General features: G+C 36.0%; 1 long non-coding RNA gene across 1 annotated transcript; it reads right to left on the bottom strand.

The window, feature by feature from the left end:
• Positions 1–630: 630 nt before the first annotated feature.
• On the bottom strand, positions 631–6,684 carry LOC138695284 (uncharacterized). The gene is made up of 3 exons (XR_011331114.1): positions 6,619–6,684; positions 2,211–2,255; positions 631–669 (listed from the first exon to the last, which is right to left on the bottom strand). It is a non-coding gene; the product is annotated as an uncharacterized lncRNA (long non-coding RNA).
• Between the last annotated feature and the right edge of the window lie 14,786 nt (positions 6,685–21,470).

Genomic DNA, 21,470 nt, shown 5'->3' with positions numbered 1-21,470 from the left:
TTTTTATTTTATTGCTGAAATTCATGTTTACAACATCATGCTCTTTCAATTATATCCCAACAATATATTTTTTTATTTTGTGTTAGATATTTGACCATTTTGTAAAATGAATTTGTTTTTTATCAGACAATCTATCAAAGGTAGAGAAGTGATTTTTGCATCATATTGTAGATATGACATGCATAAATACACACAAAAAATGTTTATCACAGAATGTTGGATACTTTTTGAGTTATGAGGAAAACGCTTCATCACTGCACAGTGAACTTTGAATTTTGAAAAAATATATATATAAATAATTTTTTTTTTAAATCGTAAAAATATATGTATCATATAGCACAAGGACAGTGTTTTACACATACTAATTTTCATTTTTGTACAAGATAGAGTAATGGAGGAAAAAAAATATTGAATATTTCCAAAATGTTACTCCTTTAAGCTGTACCTAACCCCTTAAGGTACAGTATATAATCCGAAACTTATAAAATCTCTGTTCTAAATCTATTTTCAAAAATATTTTTCAAGCATTTCATTTCATATGAAAATTCAGTCATATAACTATTACAGATAGCCTGTAAGGAATATACACTATGTATGATGTATGGACATTGAAGAATTACTTACCACTCGGCGTTCGTACACGTAGTTTTGCTGGTACGTGGTCTCAATCTATAAAAAAAACACAAACCAACAATAAGTATGCAGAAAATATATAACTGGACCAAATATCTCACTACCATTATTAATGTTCTTAGTATATACAGAACAGGGGCGGCTCTACAATAAAAACTGCAGAGCTGCAGAACCGCCATTTAAATGGACCTGAAAAAAATTAAAAATGAAAAAACGTGCTTTTATATAATCTAGTTTATTGTTTAATTTATTTTTCCAATTCATTCTCTTTCGATTCCAGATTTTACTGTCTGTAGGAACCTTGAACTGCTCGAGAATTTTAGCTGTAGTGTACTTTTCTGATCTGTGATCGGCAGTTCCTGAAGCTTAACATAGAGTAGTGGGCAGCAGAAAACTGGTTTTCTTCACCGTCCCATAAAGACTGCATTAGAGCTGCAACCGAAGCAGCTCTCTCCAAATATACAAAAGAACCGTCAACACCCTCATCTCTTTATGACCTGCGTTCTAGGCTTCTGGACTACTGTATATCATTACAGTTCCAGTGTATTATAGTACTGTGGGTAGTGTGATGTGATTAGTCAGTGTGTCTAAGGAAATATTTTATATTAAAAATGAATGAAATGAAAATCTACTCAACCAACCCTTTTCGAAATTAAAAGAGAAATTGCATGTTAACTTAAACAATTAGGACGTCCTATACAACATTTAAATATTGAAATTTCTGAAAAAAGTCGAGGAAATCATGTAGCCTATTAGTCATTTTAATACCGAAATGTGTAATGGAAACGATTGGTTTTTTTGCTGCGCTCATGAAAACGCTTTCTCCCCCACCCGTGTATTCTGTTTAGAGGAGAAAATACATGGACAAACACCGGAGTGAAGGATTTAGTTAATTTGACTTTAAAAAACTAGAGAAGCATGTGGGGCACATCTCCACTACGTGACTAGTTGTATTAGGTGGGAGAGGTGTAGCGCACGGACGGTTGGAGTAGAATTTCGGGTGCACAGTCATCTTCGAGAAGGGGCTGTAATTACACGCGTTATCCGATTTAGACGCAATAAACAGCATGCGTTTGCTAAATACACTATTTTTCATGCAGAACTGCCAATCTTTGTAACCGCGGGCCGCTACTGATGCAGAATGATTCAAAAGTCGGCGACATAGACAAACTATGTTATTATTAGATGGCGAAAAATGGAAAGAGGAGGAAAGTCGTTGAAAATATTTAGTTTTCAATCTAATGTGCTTGAATTTTCAACGTAACATACATCATTGAGGGTGTATACTAGTATGACACACCCACCAATCCCAATGCTGGGAAATTAGTGGCTTTTCCGCTATCTCTACCGGATTTTAGATACATTGTGTACATATTTTTGAAGATTTTAGTTTTAATAGAATATATTTTGACTTTTATATTGTATATTATGTCCTCTCTATTCTGAAATTAAATCTATTCTTTAAAACAATTTTTCAATTAACACTTTTCATATGGCGATCCAGTGACAACTATTAAAAGAAGAGAGTACAAGTAACATACTATGATCTATGTAGTGTACATTGAGGAGTTACTTACATATTGTTGAACCAAGACGTTCAAAATGGCCTCGCTGTAGGGGAACTATAAAAAGAGAATAAACAAGTTACAATTAAGCTGAAAATATGTCAATGGGTTAGACAACTGCCAGTAGTAGTTATTCATTTAACAGCAGTCCTAATAGAAAAAAGCCAAGAAAAGAATTTACAACTACCTTATACAGGGTGTTTCCTAGGTGGTATTATAAACTTTCAGGGATTATGGCGAAGAGCACATGTATCAATTTGAGATAAGGAACCCTGGTCCGGAAGTGACCGAGTCGAAAGGTACAAACAAAAAAAGTTGTGTGGAAATGAAATAATTTTATTCCTCTGTACACCTTATTTATGTAGGCTACTTATCTGTACATCTTACACATACTGTATGCATCTGACGTTGTTTACGTTGTCTACTTACAGTATTCCATTCAGTGCGGTGTCTGATGGATTGAGACAGGGAACTACACTAAAGCAATGCAATGCAATAATGTGTAAAACGGACATGGTCGGTCCTGATATGCACGTCTGTAGACAGCAGTGTATGTGTATAAGTTGCAGTGTCCAGTCGCTCAGTCCTAGTGAAATGGAGGAGTACACGAAAGCGGAATAAGCAGACCTGATTTTCGAATACGGATGAGCCAATGGGAACAGTAGACAAGCTCACAGATTGTATCGGGTACAAGTACCCACGTAGGAGACATCCGGCCCATACCATATTTCCACGACTGTTCCAAAGGTTAAGGGAAGGAGGGCACGTGGTGCCAAATTACAATTCCATTTCCACACAACTATTGTTGCTTATAACTTTCGACTCAGTCATTTCCGGACCATAGTTCCTTATCTCAAATTGATACATGTGCCCTTCGTCATCATCCCTGAAAGTTTGTAACACCACCTCGGAAACACCCTGTATAGCTAATTTTAATATTCCACTGCTTTTATTAATCTTGACAGTATAAGGCCTTTATTTTGCCACTATAAATAAATAATAATAATAATAATAATAATAATAATTATTATTATTATTATTATTATTATTATTTATTAAGTTTCAATGGCCTGGTTAGTATAATTGAGTGTTATTTACTATAATTATTGAGTGCTATTACATTCAATACTTATAACTGCCTCTTTCCGTTTGTTATTGCTTTTCGAGTACAGATGTTTAATTATTTTAACACGTTGTTCATTTACGTCGGTCACCATTGGTTCCATATCTAAAGTTGCTTCTGCTGGGAGCCTTCTATTGTCAGTGACAAAATTTCGATGTTGTTCATTTACACCCTGTAGGGCTATTATATTTTCTCTGTTGCGAAATAGTTCATTTCATTTACATATATGATAACGGGAATCATAAGATCCCTATAGTCGCATCGTTTAAGTGGTTGGCGGTTGTGCTGTTTTAAATAATCGTCGATCGCGGCTTTGTGAGAATCTTCTTAGCATAATCATAAAACAGTGAACTTGAAATTTTAGTAAATATCGAAACCCGTACAAGAAAATAAATGCAGCATTCGCTGCTCATGCCACTAATCATATCTTGGAAGTAATATGTAACAATCGGTTGAACCGTAAGTAATGCCATTTATTCTGGTGGATGATTTCTCTAGTAAACAGCAATAAAAAAAAATCAAATACCGTTTTGCTATGTTTTGAAGAGTTAAAAAAACATGTGCATTTTAAAGTGTCCACGTGAATAACAACTAAGGCATCCTGCCTAGGACTCGCGTTACGGAATGCGCGCTGGTTCGAGTCCTCATGGGGGAAGAAATTTTCTCATGAAATTTCGACCAGTGTATGGGACCGGTGCCCACCCAGCATCGTGATGCACTTGGGGAGCTACGATAGGTAGCGAAATCCGGTTGCGAATACCATCTATAACGGCTAGGGGATAATCGTGCTAACCACACGATACCTCCATTCTGGTTGGATGATCGTCCACCTCTGCTCCGGCATGTGGGCGTGAGGCCAGCAGCCGGCTGGTCGGTCTAGGCCCTTCACGAGCTGTAGCGCCACGGATTATTATTATTATTATTATTATTATTATTATTATTATTATTATTATTATTATTATTATTATTATGTGAATAACAAGATCGTGCAACGCTGTAATCAGGAGAGAGTGCACATGAGATTGTGTTGCTCTGTACAACCTCTTCACCTGGCTTCTTCGGAATAGGGAAGTGGAAGGTCATGGTCATGTACTTTGTTTTTAAACTCGTAAGATATGGTATACCGTTTTTAATATTTGTGTTTAAACTGTGTTAGACAGCGGAGAATAAATACTGCTCATTTCACGTTAAACAAAATCTTGGTCAATTTAAAATGATCTCTATAACATAATTTTAAGTAGGCCTAAACGTTCAGAGAACGCAGACAATATGATACGCCTACTTCGAAATAAATTGAAAAGAATAAGAAACATTTCTACACTCCCATTTCAGTTGAATATTTTACAGAACGTAAACAATAATGATGCTTAAAACAAAATTTTAAAACATTTGAAACTCTACAGGAAAAAATGAAAATGCGATAGACTTAATTTAAATTAAACGAACAATATTATTTGTAAAGTCTTTCTATTTGATTTTAGTTAAATATTCGGTGAACACAGACAATAATGAAAGCTTTTCTTACGTTATAGGCCTACAAATCTATTTAATTAATTAAAAAACTCTGTTTTTCATACTGCAAACATTTCTTCAGGCAATTAGAAATAGTTCCCTCTCACTTTCATTTGTAAAGTGGTGACCGGTAAACTTACATACAATAAATCAAATTTCCCGAGCCGTCTTTAAAAGTGGTTATGTTTACATTTCTCGCCGTCTCTTGCATCCCTGTCACAATCACACGCGAGATGTTCAGGGTACTTAGGGCTTCGTATATCTGCCTCTCTCCAGGCAATAATCTTTACGGCGTTATCAGAGTGCATTACGTTTTAAAAGTTACATTTATGCGAATCAAAATTCTGCAGATTTAAAGAAGAAAATTAATATTCTTTCAATAATTTATCATCATAACACAAAGCTCTCTTAAATTGACAAAGCATATTGGCAATTAATTCAATAGCTTTTCCGAAATAAGCTATGAATGTTTCATGTAGTGTAAAATAAGCAAAATTGTATTAAACTTTTTTGTTTGAAATATCTAAAGGAATAACCCCTTGAAATTATTGACATTACTTACTGTTCAATTTGTATATAAGGTCTACACAATTTTTCAAACTGTATTTAATTTTCCGGCACTGATATATTGCAGCGGGTTGCGCATAAATAGTATTACAAGAATTATTACGGATATTTTCTCGATGGCCACTTAAACAATGTATGTTAACTCAGCCCACGTTAAAAATGGGTAAACAAAAGCGAAAACAGTTGTTGCATCTGGATATTATAAATTATGTTCACCCTTGTCTTGGTCGCTACTGGGCATTGAACACTGCACTCCAGGAATCGACATTACTGCACTACAGCATACAATTCCAAATTTGTTGCAGAATTTGCCCACATGTCATAATTATTATATTAATAAATATATTAGTATTACATAAAAAGAAGACAAAAACTCGCAGTGCCCATTGTGGAGATGGAACAAAGCAGCACGAAAAATGAGGGAAATTCAATATGTTTTTTTCTTAGCTGCTAATGACTCCTTAATCTTGCAATTTGAAATGCTCAATATTCACTGTTTCTGCAATTATAGACTATTTTCACTGATGTGCCGTTTTTATGACGATGTCCACAGATATGAATATTTCTGAGCTATTATTTATTCTATTTATTCCTAAATGTCAAATGAACAATATGAACTACAATCTTTGAAACGTCTACAATAGTATTTTTTTTATTTCTAATGAGAAGTTATATGTTCAATGTTTTTAGGTTTTTTTTGTTCAAATAAACTATAAATTTTACAGCAATATTTGTAGTTCATCTTGTTCACAAGTATGAAAGACAGTTGCATGCAGAATTTTACTGGAATATCTTAAAAACTTCCGGAGTTATCACAAAAACGGTTTTGAAAAATACAAGTTACGGAAATGAGCGTTAAATATACCTTATGTGTGGAGAGCTAAATAAGCGCACGCTCGCACTTTTATGGTCATATCTACTAAAATATTGTATATATTGTAAAAATTCCTTCACTGATATAAAGATAAATGTCCAATCTTCACACAAAATTTAAATTAAACCATAACATTTTTTTACTCTCAAACCTGTATATCCCCCCCTTAAAGTAAGGTATACAGTCCTACACTGGTGTCAATATCTCTGTTCTAAAATTATATCTATTTTCGAAAAAAAAAATGTTTAATAAACACTTCTCATACGGAAGGAGACCCAGTCATATTGCTATTAAGAAGAGTCTCTAAGCAACGTATTAACTATGTCCAGTCATGAGTTACTTACCACTTCCCCGTTGTTTAATATAAGCGGGCCGGGATGTCGGGTTACCCTGGCGTTATCTTGGGAATCCTATAAAAATAAAATACACCAGTAATAATTTATGCTTGAAATATATGGCATATGACTCAACTAAGTATTTCACTGCTTTACTATATAATATGAAGCTTAGGTATATTGTATATGTATTTATTTAACACTGCAATTGGGTATACACTCGGTGGTAGTGATATATAATATACAATAATTACAATTACGTGAAATAAAATAAAATAAACGTAAATGAAGTAAAATAAAATAAACGTACCGGTAATCTATAAATAGTAGATGCAATAAACCTAGGACTATAAATAAAAACTATTCTATAATAACGCCTACGATAAGCAAAAGTAAATCTAACTTGTAAGTACTTCTATTTCACCCATCTATTACCAATTTAAGTAATTACATATCACCTTAATTACATACCAACTTAATTACATATCATCTTAATTAATTACATATCACCTTAATTTATTTACATATCAACTAAATTACATATCATCTTAATTAATTACATATCAACTTAATTAATTATATATCAACTCCATTAATTACATGACAACTTAAATAATTACACTGCACCTCCAATTAAATTTTCAGTCTAATCTTCCCAACCTTTCCTTAAATGTATTGATTTTAAGAGGACCACCCTGAAAGATTGCCGCAGGTAAGCTGTTCCAGTCTACTATTGTGCAGTTAACAAAGGAAAATTTTGCCACGTCCGTTCTTTGTTTTCTACATTTAAACTTCCTAATATGATCAGTCCTTCCTAAGTAAGATGGGGTTGCTAATCTAGCATTGATATCGGTCCATGCTTTGTGTCCCATTTGTGCCTTGAACAATGCGGTGAGTCTGGTTTTTCGTCGCCTTGATTTGAGAAGTCCCCACCCTAAGTGGGAAGTGGGAAGCCAGAAGACATGGTTATGAACCAAGAAGTATGCAGTTAGACGACGATGACAACAATAGGTATCAGTGAACTAAATTTAATATCCCACTACTTTTATTAATCTTCTTAGTAGACATGGACTATTTTACTTGAATGATTTTCATCTTTTACCACAGTTTTCAATGGACTGCAGTAGCTGGATTCTGAACATGCGATCTTAAACTAGTAAGTTATATTGGCCACTTGTAACTGACATGTCTTAGATTAAAAGTTTACATTTGGCTTAACGGTGCTAGAAATTCTTCGTTGTATTCTCAAATCCATGATCTTTCTCTTGATGCCATATGTGAAGTAGCCTAGTGGTTCATTAAAATTTATGAAACGAATGGAAAGAACCACATACAACTCAGAAAATATTCATGCACTTTTTCATAATATAAATATGTTTATCGTAAAATTATTGAAAATGTCTCTTTATTATAATGATTCATTCATAGTCTTTCACTGCAAACCCAGCATTCTCCAATCTTTCCTATTTTGTACAGTAGTGACAAAAAAACCGGACCGACCGACAAAAGAATCCTGTGCTGTGTATTGTGTCAAACTGTGGTAATTTCAATATGGATAGTGAAGCCAAAGGTATGTACCGGTACTGCTATTTAATGTAAAAATAAGCAAGTTATCTTTGCGAATAGAGGTAGAAATGTAATATTGATGCCAGATGAAAATAAAACTCTCAAAGTTTTTTCGTCTGTAAGTTTGAGGCACTGAAGGAAACAGAAGACGGTAAGAATCGAACAAATGCAATAAATTTCATTGTTACAATTAATTATACAAGATGGATGTGTTTGTGACTAGCAAAATTTGAATATATGACTCTGAAATCAGCTACAAGGGTCGGTCCGGTTTTTCTTTGCCACTACTGTATCTTCATTTTAGTCTCCGCATACGATCCATATACCCTACCTCTAAGCATCATACTCTATATTATTCTCTGTACATTGAAGAGTTACTTACATCCATGGGGTAATATACAGGTGACAGTAATCCCCGGAGGATGATCTCTCTCTCCGTTTCCTACAAAATAAAATAAACTTGTAATAATTTATGCTTGAAAGATATGTCTCAACTAAATACTCCACTGATTTTTAATAGTTTTCTTAGTATAATTATATGAAGCTTTAGTGGCCTAGTTAGTATATGCAGCTCTCCTGATTGGCAGTGGCGGGTAGTAAGTAAGTTACCAGAACATAAAATGATATTCGTAATATGTATGATAAGACTTTCCAGGCCACCGGCGTGGCTCAGTCGGTTAAGGCGCTTGCCTGCCGGTCTGAAGTTGCGTTCGGGCGTAGGTTCGATCCCCGCTTGGGCTGATTACCTGGTTGGGGTTTTCCGAGGTTTTCCCTAACCGTAATGTGAATGCAAGGTAATCTATGGCGAATCCTCGGCCTTATCTCGCCTAATATCATCTCGCTATCACCAATCTCATCGACGCTAAATAACCCAGCAGTTGATATAGCGTCGTTGAATAACCAACTAAATAAAAAAAAAATAAAAAGACTTTCCTGTGTTAAACTCCAACGTACCTCATTTACATGTTTCTACCTATTTATTGGTCATCCTCAGAACTGGTCGTTGAAACGAGGTACGTTGGAGTTTAACACAGGAAAGTCTTATCATACATATTCCAAAGTGATACAGTGTTAAAAGTTGTGTAATCAAGATGTATAAAATTTATATGTTGAAAACATACATTAATCTCTACACTTATATTCAGCAATCTAATTTCAGTTAAACATATTTTCGTTTCCAACCGATACTTTCAACACAAGATTTGTTGCATAGTATAACTTGTCTACATAACATATTTACATTAATAAATCGACGAAAACTTTCTTAAATGCATAAAAATATATTTCAGCACATACGGTACTGCAGATGTTTCATAGCTATTAATTCTGATAAAATTTACGAAAAGACATATACCGATACATACTTTGTCAGACTTTGCACACTGAGTTACAACAGTTTTGTATTATATTATGGTAGGTCACTTAAAAAAACTCGTGGAATTGGAGTGTGAGACGGTTCCTCGTATAGGATAAGGAGATTTTCATTAGATTAGTATTTCGTGTTAATATTCTCATATGGATAGTAAGAAGCATGGACGTGTAAGTTACAGAATGTGAGACGGAAGTAACAGGTGGACAGGAAGGCCGAAGGGAAGCCAGGCTGACAGGAAACATGTGTCCAGGCGTGGAGTTGACTGATGAGGGAATGTATGGACTTTGCCTGCGGGTGGTCAGTAAGATGACGCCAAGCCAGGTTCCAAAAGAGATGATCTGGTATATGTCAGAGAATTGACAGGACGCCGGAAGTAGGGGGATGTTCTAGTTAACGAACAATTTTTGAATAACGCGTCTTAAGTGACGTAAGTGTAATCGTGGCCAATCAGGATTCTTAATAGAGACACGTGATATATAGATAGGAGGGTGAAATTCTATGTTTGGTGGTTGAAAGTAGAGGATAGATTTGGCAGATAGACAGAAGGCAGATAGACAGTGTTCGGAGAGGTCGAACTCCACATATTCTCGGCAAACCTAACTCGGAAGTATAACAATTTACGGACTTAGAATTTTTTAGTGGGTGTAGTAAGAAGTCGTGTGTTGCATTATTATTATAAGTCTGAATTCTTTCCTCTCATCACGTTATCAACTGTCCGTTATATTACTGGTGTTTTATAGTACAAAATATATAATTACGTGAACTCAGAAATTAGTATACCAACTTGCGGGAAGTGAGAGCGAGATATTATACACTTGGACGCGCATTTCTGCTGATCTGAAACGAACACTTAATAGTAATAATAAACGCTTTCATAGTTCTTACCAACAACTTCTGGTGTGCGCCTACATCATTTCAACCTACGAGCACGTCTCCCAAACCCCATGTCCCGACCGTTTTGCAGCTGACCTGGGAACCTCATCCTCTACCGGAGTAATCTCGAGGAGGCTGGCGCCCAAATTAATCAGTGTACGTAGTTAATTATTGACATCGACGTGTCATCCTCGAGATACTTTCCATATTTCGGAGCTGGCAGCCGAGGGCGACGACGACTGTTACAAAATTTGGCGCCCAACGTGGGGCTACCGTCGCAGATATGGCGACCCCAACGACGAAGGCAACGACTGTTACAAAATTTGGCGTCCCAACGTCGGGCTCGAGATGGCAACAATGACCACGGCGGGGATCGACGCGAGAGCCGACAGCCGACGCAGGGTTAATGCGGCTGATGGCAACAATGATCACGGCGGGGATCGACGCGAGAGCCGACAGCCGACGCAGTGTTAGTAGAGCAGCTTGCAGTATCATGCAGTGTCAACGACCGACAGCCACAACACCATGCAGACCCGAAACAGCTGAGAACAATGATGGACGGTGGGGGAGACGATCACCCAGGCGTAACCTAGAAGACGTCGATACGTAAGCATAAAGGGTTTCATTTCAATTGTTGTATCCATATATATGTACATGTGTGTAATTCATTTTGGTAGGGTTTATTTTGTTTTTGAGTTTAAGGGGAATTGTTGAGGATATATTATATATTACATGCTGCTAAGGAGCCAAACTAAAAGTGGAAAAATGGAGACTACAGCAGGGACGAGTACTAGCCAAGATAAAGAAAGTTCGCGAGGTTCGGACAATGTCATGTCGAATAGTGTGTTAGAGCGGATATTGGAACAGATGAATCAGATGAGGAACGAAATGATAGAAACTAGTAATAAATTGAAGAGTGATTTGAAGAGTGAGATGGGTAATTTGAAGAGTGAGATGGCTGAGAATAGTAGCAGGCTAGAGAGCCAGTTCGTTAATTTGAGAAATGAAGTAACCGGGAATTATAGGAAATTGGAATCTATGCTGGTCTGGAATTGTAGTGAATTAGATAATGAGAATAGTAAAGAAGTGGAAAGTAAATTAATTGTGGATATTATTGAAGTAGATAATAAGATAGCCGAGAATAGTAATGAAGTGGAAAGTAAATTAATTGTGGATACTAGTGGATTGGATAATAAGATAGCCGAGAATAGTAATGAAGTGGAAAGAAAATTAATTGAGGATATTAGTGAATTGGATAATAAGATAGCTGAGAATAGTAATGAAATGGAAAGTAAATTAATTGTGGATACTAGTGAATTGGATAATAAGATAGCTGAGAATAGTAATGAAATGGAAAGTAAATTAATTGTGGATACTAGTGAATTTGATAATAAGATAGCCGAGAATAGTAATGAAGTGGAAAGTAAATTAATTGTGGATACTAGTGAATTGGATAATAAGATAGCCGAGAATAGTAATGAAGTGGAAAGTAAATTAATTGTGGATATTAGTGAATTGAATAATAAGGTAGCCGAGAATAGTAATGAAGTGGAAAGTAAATTGATTGAGGATATTAGTGAATTGAATAATGAGGTAGCCGAGAATAGTAATGAAGTGGAAAGTAAATTGATTGAGGATATTAGTGAATTGAATAATAAGGTAGCCGAGAATAGTAATGAAGTGGAAAGTAAATTGATTGAGGATATTAGTGAATTGAATAATAAGGTAGCCGAGAATAGTAATGAAGTGGAAAGTAAATTGATTGAGGATATTAGTGAATTGAATAATAAGGTAGCCGAGAATAGTAATGAAGTGGAAAGTAAATTGATTGAGGATATTAGTGAATTGAATAATAAGGTAGCCGAGAATAGTAATGAAGTGGAAAGTAAATTGATTGAGGATATTTGTGAATTGAATAATAAGGTAGCCGAGAATAGTAATGAGGTGGAAAGTAAATTGATTGAGGATATTAGTGAATTGAATAATAAGGTAGCCGAGAATAGTAATGAAGTGGAAAGTAAATTAATTGTGGATACTAGTGAATTGGATAATGAGATAGCCGAGAATAGTAATGAAGTGAGAAATAAATTAGCTGTGGATATTGATGAATTGGGAGATAATCTAGATGAGAATTGTAATGAATCGGATAATAAATTAGAAGAGAATATTGATGAAGTGAATAATATGGTAGCTGAGAATAGTAATGAAGTGGAAATTAAATTAGCTGTGAATATTAATGAATTAAAAGAGAAACTAGATGAAAATAGTCCTGAACTGAAAGATAAGTTAGCCGAGAATATTAATGAATTGAGTAATGAATTAGCTGAGAATTGTAATGAAGTGGAAATTAAATTAGCTGTGAATATTAATGAATTAAAAGAGAAACTAGATGAAAATAGTACTGAACTGAAAGATAAGTTAGCCGAGAATATTAATGAATTGAGTAATGAACTAGCTGAGAATTGTAATGAAGTGGAAATTAAATTAGCTGTGAATATTAATGAGTTGAAAGAGAAACTAGATGAAAATAGTACTGAACTGAAAGATAAGTTAGCTGAGAATATTAGTGAATTGAGTAATGAACTAGCTGAGAATAGTAACGAAGTGAAAGTAAATTAGCTGTGAATATTAATGAGTTGAATGAGAAACTAGATGAAAATAGTACCGAACTGAAAGATAAGTTAGCTGAGATTATTAATGGATTGAATAATACGATAGCAGGAAATAGTAATGAAGTGGAGAGTAAATTAGCTAAGGATATTAATGAGAATACTGAGGAATTGAATATTAAAGTAGCCGAAAATAATAATGAGCTGGAAAGTAAAATAAATATGGATATTAATGGATTGGACGATAATCTCGATGAGAATAATAATGAATTGCAGTATAGACTACCCGAGGACAGTATCAGGTTAGAGAGCCAGGTGTTAGAAAGTTATGGAGCATTCAAGGAGCAAGTAAATAGAGTAATCGAAAAGTTTGATGAGTTTGGGAGCGAGAAAGAGAATGCGGAAACCATCACAAACATGGGGCGGAGGGCAGAAGAAGCCTTCCCACCCCACAGAGGATACAAAAGCAATGACCATAATGACGGTTGGAGTAGGGATCGGCCACACAGTGCTGACGGTCATGGTTTACGACCCTACAATAATGACCGATTTTCTAACAATAGTACAAAGCGGTACTGCGACGATCAAAGAAGTGAGTATAGGAAGGGCTATTGGAGGCCTCATTTTTCTGCAGGAGGAGAAAAAGTTAAGTGGAAGCATGCTGGTAGATTTAATGTGAGGAGAAGTGTGTCTCCACGTGTAAACTGTCAATTTAAGAATGGCACAATATCATATGAGGAAGGCCGCAGACGATCCCATTCGGAGAATGACGATCCGATTCATGATAGACATCCAGGCGACGTACCAGGCTAATAGACGAGAATTTGTGTGAAGTTGAAAATAATATGATTTTAATTATAAGAAAAATAAGAATGTGTTTGTTTTGTGCATGTAGTATTTGAGCGGTATAAGCAACTAGAACCAAGAACTAATTTCAGTGCTGCAAATGTTTCCTTGTGAAAATTTTTGTTACTTTTGTTTTTTTTTGCCACCTTCAGAATTAGTTGTTTTTTTTTGTGTGTTTTCTTATAAGATCACGCGATAAGTAGTATTCCCTGTGGCAATAATTTAAAGATGATATTAATAAGAATTAATAATGATTAATAATAATGATAGAATATATTTTTTAATTAACTTCATTTATGTTCATTTATTTATAGAGGTTGAATAATTCGATTTGAATATGTATCCATTTTTTTAGAATCAATATTAAGTGCCAGGCCATAATTTTTTTAGTTCGAGACATAAAGTTGTCCTCTATATTGAGGGGACGTTATTCGAGATGTGTATTCAAGGTTGCAGCTCATGTATGAGATATGATAAATAGAGTCAGTATTTCAGAAGTATTGTGTATCGTTTAGTATAATTTTGATTCCGGTTAATGGTTATTATTTCGATTTTATGAATGTAGATGTGTTTTAAAGGTTCCAGATAATGTATGAAGTATGATATAAAGGGTTAATTGGTATTTTAAAATGTATTGTGTATTGTTTAGTGTATTTTTTTTTGTGGTTCATAATTCTTATTTCTATGTTATGAGTTTAAGTATGTATCAAGGAACCGATCATGAATGTGAGTGAGAGAGCGCCATTGTATTCGGATGTGCCCTGAATGTTACGATTGGATGCTGTATATAGGTCAGGTAGAGGTCAGTTAAACTGACGTGTGAGATGTAAGCAGGCGTGAGGTGTGTATATAGATTCCTACATGTGAATAGTTGTAAATATGTAATAATTGTAAGTGTAAATTTGTACATTGTTTATAAGCATAGCAAAAGGTGTATCCAAGTGTGACTAATTAGGGGACACCGGAGACTAGTAGCGAAGGTATTTTTTTTTTTTGGGACGTCTCATAACAACAAATATTCCCTTGGGAATATTCTTTGTTATGAGAGGGCATTTGAGACGGTTCCTCGTATAGGATAAGGAGATTTTCATTAGATTAGTATTTCGTGTTAATATTCTCATATGGATAGTAAGAAGCATGGACGTGTAAGTTACAGAATGTGAGACGGAAGTAACAGGTGGACAGGAAGGCCGAAGGGAAGCCAGGCTGACAGGAAACATGTGTCCAGGCGTGGAGTTGACTGATGAGGGAATGTATGGACTTTGCCTGCGGGTGGTCAGTAAGATGACGCCAAGCCAGGTTCCAAAAGAGATGATCTGGTATATGTCAGAGAATTGACAGGACGCCGGAAGTAGGGGGATGTTCTAGTTAACGAACAATTTTTGAATAACGCGTCTTAAGTGACGTAAGTGTAATCGTGGCCAATCAGGATTCTTAATAGAGACACGTGATATATAGATAGGAGGGTGAAATTCTATGTTTGGTGGTTGAAAGTAGAGGATAGATTTGGCAGATAGACAGAAGGCAGATAGACAGTGTTCGGAGAGGTCGAACTCCACATATTCTCGGCAAACCTAACTCGGAAGTATAACAATTTACGGACTTAGAATTTTTTAGTGGGTGTAGTAAGAAGTCGTGTGTTGCATTATTATTATAAGTCTGAATTCTTTCCTCTCATCACGTTATCAACTGTCCGTTATATTACTGGTGTTTTATAGTACAAAATATATAATTACGTGAACTCAGAAATTAGTATACCAACTTGCGGGAAGTGAGAGCGAGATATTATACACTTGGACGCGCATTTCTGCTGATCTGAAACGAACACTTAATAGTAATAATAAACGCTTTCATAGTTCTTACCAACAACTTCTGGTGTGCGCCTACATCATTTCAACCTACGAGCACGTCTCCCAAACCCCATGTCCCGACCGTTTTGCAGCTGACCTGGGAACCTCATCCTCTACCGGAGTAATCTCGAGGAGGCTGGCGCCCAAATTAATCAGTGTACGTAGTTAATTATTGACATCGACGTGTCATCCTCGAGATACTTTCCATATTTCGGAGCTGGCAGCCGAGGGCGACGACGACTGTTACAAGTGGGCTGAGTTTTAGGACGAACAATTCTATTGCAAACAAAAGAAATGAAAAGTAATGAGCTCAGGGAGAAATCACAGTGATGGAAAAGCTCTGGCCCCGGTAGAGAAGTAGTATTTGGAAAATAAGATGCCGCATCTGTAGCACTAGTGCTCTGGTCTTCCATCGAGACAGTCCGGATTCGATCCCTGACCAGATCGTGATGGAATTTATAGTAGAGAAATCAGAAGTTGGAGAAGAGTTTTCTCAGTGTACTCCCATTTTCTCTATGTTTACACTAATACCCTCCATTTTTTTAATTGGTTATTTTATGACGCTTTAACTACTATAGTCATCTAGCATCTGAAGAGATGATGGTGAAAATGCCAGAGAAATGAGACCAGAGTTCATCGCCGAAAATTACCGAGCATTTTCTTTTAGTGGGTTGAGGGAAAACCCCGGAAAAACCTCAACCAGGTAACTTGTCCCAACCAGGATTTGAACTCGGGCCCGCTCATTTCATAGTCAGGCATGTTAACCATTACTCCATATTCCTGCCGTTTAGTCTATCATCTGTAATAGGTATATGTACTTAAAGATTTTATTATGATTATGTATCGAGTTGTCGTAAACATATTCTGAAAAAATAATTACATTTTTTTTTTCCAAATGGGCTTAAGTCCAGGATTTTGGGAACTTACAACATAAGCATAAAATTTTTTTTGATTGTCATTTCTATGTTAGGCCTATATGGATAAATTATTATCATATCTATGGCATCACAATGCTAATAAAGTCATTTATTGAAAATGAGCAACACAGACCAGTTTTTTTCAGCTTTCCTGAAATTTATCATTTTTGGACTATGGTGCTTCTGGAAAGGAGCGATTCATTTACATTTTATGTTGACTATTTCGTTTATATGACGTCATTCCATTTTCGACCAATGAAGTGTAATGAAATTTTGAATTCCAACCAATCGCAGTCAAACATCACGATAATTTCTGCAGCTAGATTTATCGCTATCAATTTATCGCATGGTCGTTCTTTTGTTTAGTTGGTGTCGCCAACTGTTTCCCCTTCAATCGATGGGCATGAATCCATTAAGATGCAACTAGTAAACGGTTAAACTTTTCTCTCAACTTTACGCATTCAAGCAATGAATGCAAGATTGATATTTAATATTAATATATTTACGCAGTGAAGACGACGTTTAAAACTGCGCAACATGTAGACACAAAATCTTCATGCATCTTAATTGAACCCTAGATCATATATGTAAATATGATCTAGGATTGAACGTACGTTTTAAACTTGATTATTTCAATATTCTTCCCAGATTGCATGTATACGCGCATGGAAACTTGAACTGTGTAGATGCAGCTTTAGCCCTGTTACACACCACAGTGAGGTATAGCTGTCTCCACACATATTACATAGTTCTTAGTTCTCGGTGTAATGTGCAATGTAACTAAATAAAGTACGAAATTCTACTTCCACATCTATATCTTCATGTTCTAATTCCATGTCCTATCTGAAGAAAATGACACTCCTTCATTCAGATTTGATAACTGCGTTTTCAACAGTCCTTCATTTAATTAATGTATTAATCAAATTACTGTAATTATATTATAAAATTTTAAATTAAATTATGATTTCAGCAGATAATGAAAATGTATTTATGTTATAATAATAAGAGAAAAGTGCAGTACATACTGATTAACATTGTTAAACCTGTATTTCGCTTTTCGCAATTGGCATTACTGAATAATAACATCGAATTTCTTTATTGCAGTAATCGATATTCATCTATTTCAACTTCACAATGTCTGAATAGGTTAAGTATTCGTAAATATACAATTATTAACATTTTGTAATCGAATTTTAGGGATATAGGCCTATTATTTACATTTTTATTTTATTCATGAAATAGTCCTAATTTCCCAGATAAATCTCAGACCTCTCGTGACATTACTACAGATAATTTTAGGATTACAATTTTCCATATTACATTAATTATTATTTTAATAATCTTAAAGAAGGCTATACTGTAAAATGTTGCACCTACCGAAATATTATCCTCCTCGCTGGAGGAGGGACTGGGGGAAGGGCTGGGGGAGCGACGCCGTCGGCACGATCGCCAGCGCCATGCCTGGAAACATACACAGTTTATTATTAGTCTACAATATAATAGTAAGAGCATAGGAAATCCCAGAAGGTACACTTAGCGGCAAAAAGAATGGGCCGGCCGACAATTTCTAAGTTCCAGAGACATAACATTGCGCATGCTCGTCTCGTCAAAGCCGTAGTTCACTAGATAACACATAATTAGACCATTTAAATTTGCTGTATTTTGTTTAAGAGTCTAAAATATGTAATAAAATCGAATGGCGGGTTAATTCTAGATACACCAAGGCCCTTGAAGAGTGAAATAATAATAAAATTGATAAATACAAAATCAACCGGAGCGAATATGAACAGGAAAACCACGTATTATGCCGAACTAAGATTAACAGTCACAGTAGCGTAAGTCGTTACGGCACTGGTGTATTGAACACGTTGATAGTAGTAGCTCAAGGTTCGAATCTCCCCCAGTCTTTTTTTTCTTATTACAATTTGCCATCATATGTTTCTCGCAAAGCTATAAATTATGTGGCGATATCTATTAGAATATGCCCAAACTCTAATAGATAATAAACCTCCCTCTCTCTTTCAAGCAATACTGGTATCTGTTAATACGACGGAAAACGATATCCAGAAGGAACACTTTTCTTCCAGCAGAATAATCATCCGATACACACCGCCAACCGGATTCAACGATGGTTTACGAGGAGGCGTGATGTCGACCCAGTCGACTGGCCTCCAAATTCACCAGATATGAATCCGATTCAAAATTTGTGGGCTGCAGTCAAAAGGATCCTACGCTCTAATTGGGCAGAACAACCACCCGTTCGGACACCTGAGGAATTGTGGGACAGAGTTCTAAATGCGTGGGAGGAGATGGCCAAGAATTTAGACCTGTTCCATAGTATTGTGGACTCCATGCCGCGCAGAATGAGGGCAGTTGTTGACGCAGGTGGTTTGTGGACAAGATACTAGTCCCCACCACAGGCCTTGTTTTATTAATATATTAAAAAATTGTTTGTTTTTGTTAATTTAATTATTTATTTGTGTTTGATATGCATCCGGTTTTTTAGGATGTAAAACAAGTATTTTTGTTTAGGCCCTATACAGGCCAGGTCTCACCTATTAATAGCCCACAGGTGATGGACAATCATATTTTTACAAGGCAGACATAACGAAGTTTGTTAACAAATGCCATTTCACATTTAAACTAATAAATTAAGCAAAAGTTAAAATAAAAAATAATAATAAATTTACCGTACCGGGAGACGAACTCACTACTTCCGGTACGGATGTTAGACTTCTTACCACTGGGCCACACACTGCTCGTAAGGTTTATTACATTATAGACGGATGACTTTCAATGAAGAGACACCAGAGCAATGCCTTGCAGTGGGTTACGTTTACACGAGTGAACCGCGCGATAGAACTTCGCATTTCTGTCGACCAAGAGTCGGCCCATTCTTTTTGCCGCTAAGTGTACATAACAAGAGAATGACAAAGAAAATGCCCAAATGCTTCTTCTGGTGAGACAGCTATGGAGGAACCAGCACGACGACGGATTGAAAACATAGCTGACAACTGAGGAAGAAATTTGGTACAGATATATGTAATAATGATGGATATTACACAAAAGCAATCTTTTATATCCACAATAAATCGTGATTTGAATAATTCCACCTTGTAGCATGTACTAGCACATAGTCTTTTACATAACTATTTACTTGCTGAATGCAAAGGAAGGGCAAAAAATGCACCAGAGTATTTATATTGATATTATTTTGAATTTTATTCAGCTTCCTCCACGTGAAGGCTGCCTAGAAGACAAAGCTTACCAAAAAATTGCTTTTTTTTTTATTTGAGTAAATGATAGGTACACAATTAAAATGAAAAAAAAATGGAGAAGGAAAAGAAAAAGAAATAACACAATTATAAATAACTGAAGATGACTGAACAAAAGATCATTAATTCCAGAAGAAACATAAAATTTTCTAGTACGGTATCTGTTTGATATTAGGTGATCACAGTCGTCTATTTAGCACTAGTTGCAAGACCCAACTTAAGTGAGCAGATCGCCATAGGAAAGAGATCAATCTATTTACGTGTAGAGATGATTTCTTAGGATTTTTATAGATCCCTTCACTGCAGACAGAGATACTTCAGTGACAAGAGTTTGTCCTAGACCAAACTGTTTGCAAAAATGTGCGAATCTTTTTGTGATGATCCCTCTAGCCCCAATCAGTAATCCAATAACTTCGATCGACGTTAGATGATATTTTTCCTTATAATATGGTATAGTGGGGTCGTTATGTCGCATTTTTCCTGATGTACCTCACCAGGTTAATTTTCATATGTTTCCATCCTTACAGTTGGATCAATTATGAATCCGCTTGTTGATCTTGTCGGGATAGCGATGATGTCAATGCGCCTTGTAGATCCATTTGTGGACAAACTATGGACCTCCTCCTCTACTTGGTAGTCTTTTCCTCGTAGGGCCGATGCTAGGAGGGATCGAATCTTGTGGTGACGATTATTTCTCAGTAGTTCTCCATGAGGACGGGCTTCCAGAATGTGAGCAAGTGTTTCTTTCTCACTCCGACAATGTCGGCAGTGGGTTCCATTCTGAGACCTACCTGGTAGAGCACGTACTGGGCAGACATTGGCAGCCATCTTAATAGCGTCCTTCCATTTAATTTGATATATACTGTATATATATATTATATATATATATAAGTTTACACATAAGCATGAGACAGATATGATTTCCTAATTTTTACATTATGTAATCATCTAGTACTCCATGATTAACGAGAAAAACATACTGATAAACACAGGTTGTCAAACGGATTTGGAAGGATTTAAAAAAATATATTAAATATTTTCTTATGTATACAGCAAAACCTATAGATAATAAAGGTGTCATTTCGTGACATCGCTTATTTAATATTTGAAATTATACTAATCATTTCAGGATTAATATCCATATTATTACATTAATCAATATTTTAATAACTGCAAAATGTTGTACGTACTGTACGGCCGGTTTCGGTATAGCAGTCGGTTTGAGGTTCTGCCTTTCGGAAACGGCGGAAACACCGGCAACACCAGTCCCAGAAGCCCCAGCACTGTTTCTGAAAACATACACAATTTATTATTAGTCTATAATATTGTGACAGCGACGTGAGATTCGAACTCACGACCAGCGTCCCGCAAGAGAGAAGATCGCGCGGAGCACTTGGGATGGCGCGCGGCGGAGAGGGGAAAAGGGCCAACGCGGCGAGAGAGTGGAGCGAGAGTGCGCGCGCATCTGGTGCTGGTAGAGAGGAGAGGGCTCGGGATTTTTCTGGAGTGCCATCTCTAGAGACGCGTGGAGCCTTCGAGGCTACGTCGCTGTT

This window comes from Periplaneta americana, chromosome 2 (genome assembly GCF_040183065.1).
Source record: "Periplaneta americana isolate PAMFEO1 chromosome 2, P.americana_PAMFEO1_priV1, whole genome shotgun sequence".
NCBI classification, from domain to species: domain Eukaryota; kingdom Metazoa; phylum Arthropoda; class Insecta; order Blattodea; family Blattidae; genus Periplaneta; species Periplaneta americana.
The sequence above is the reverse complement of the archived record's forward strand: the minus strand, read 5'-3'. Positions and strand labels throughout refer to the sequence as shown.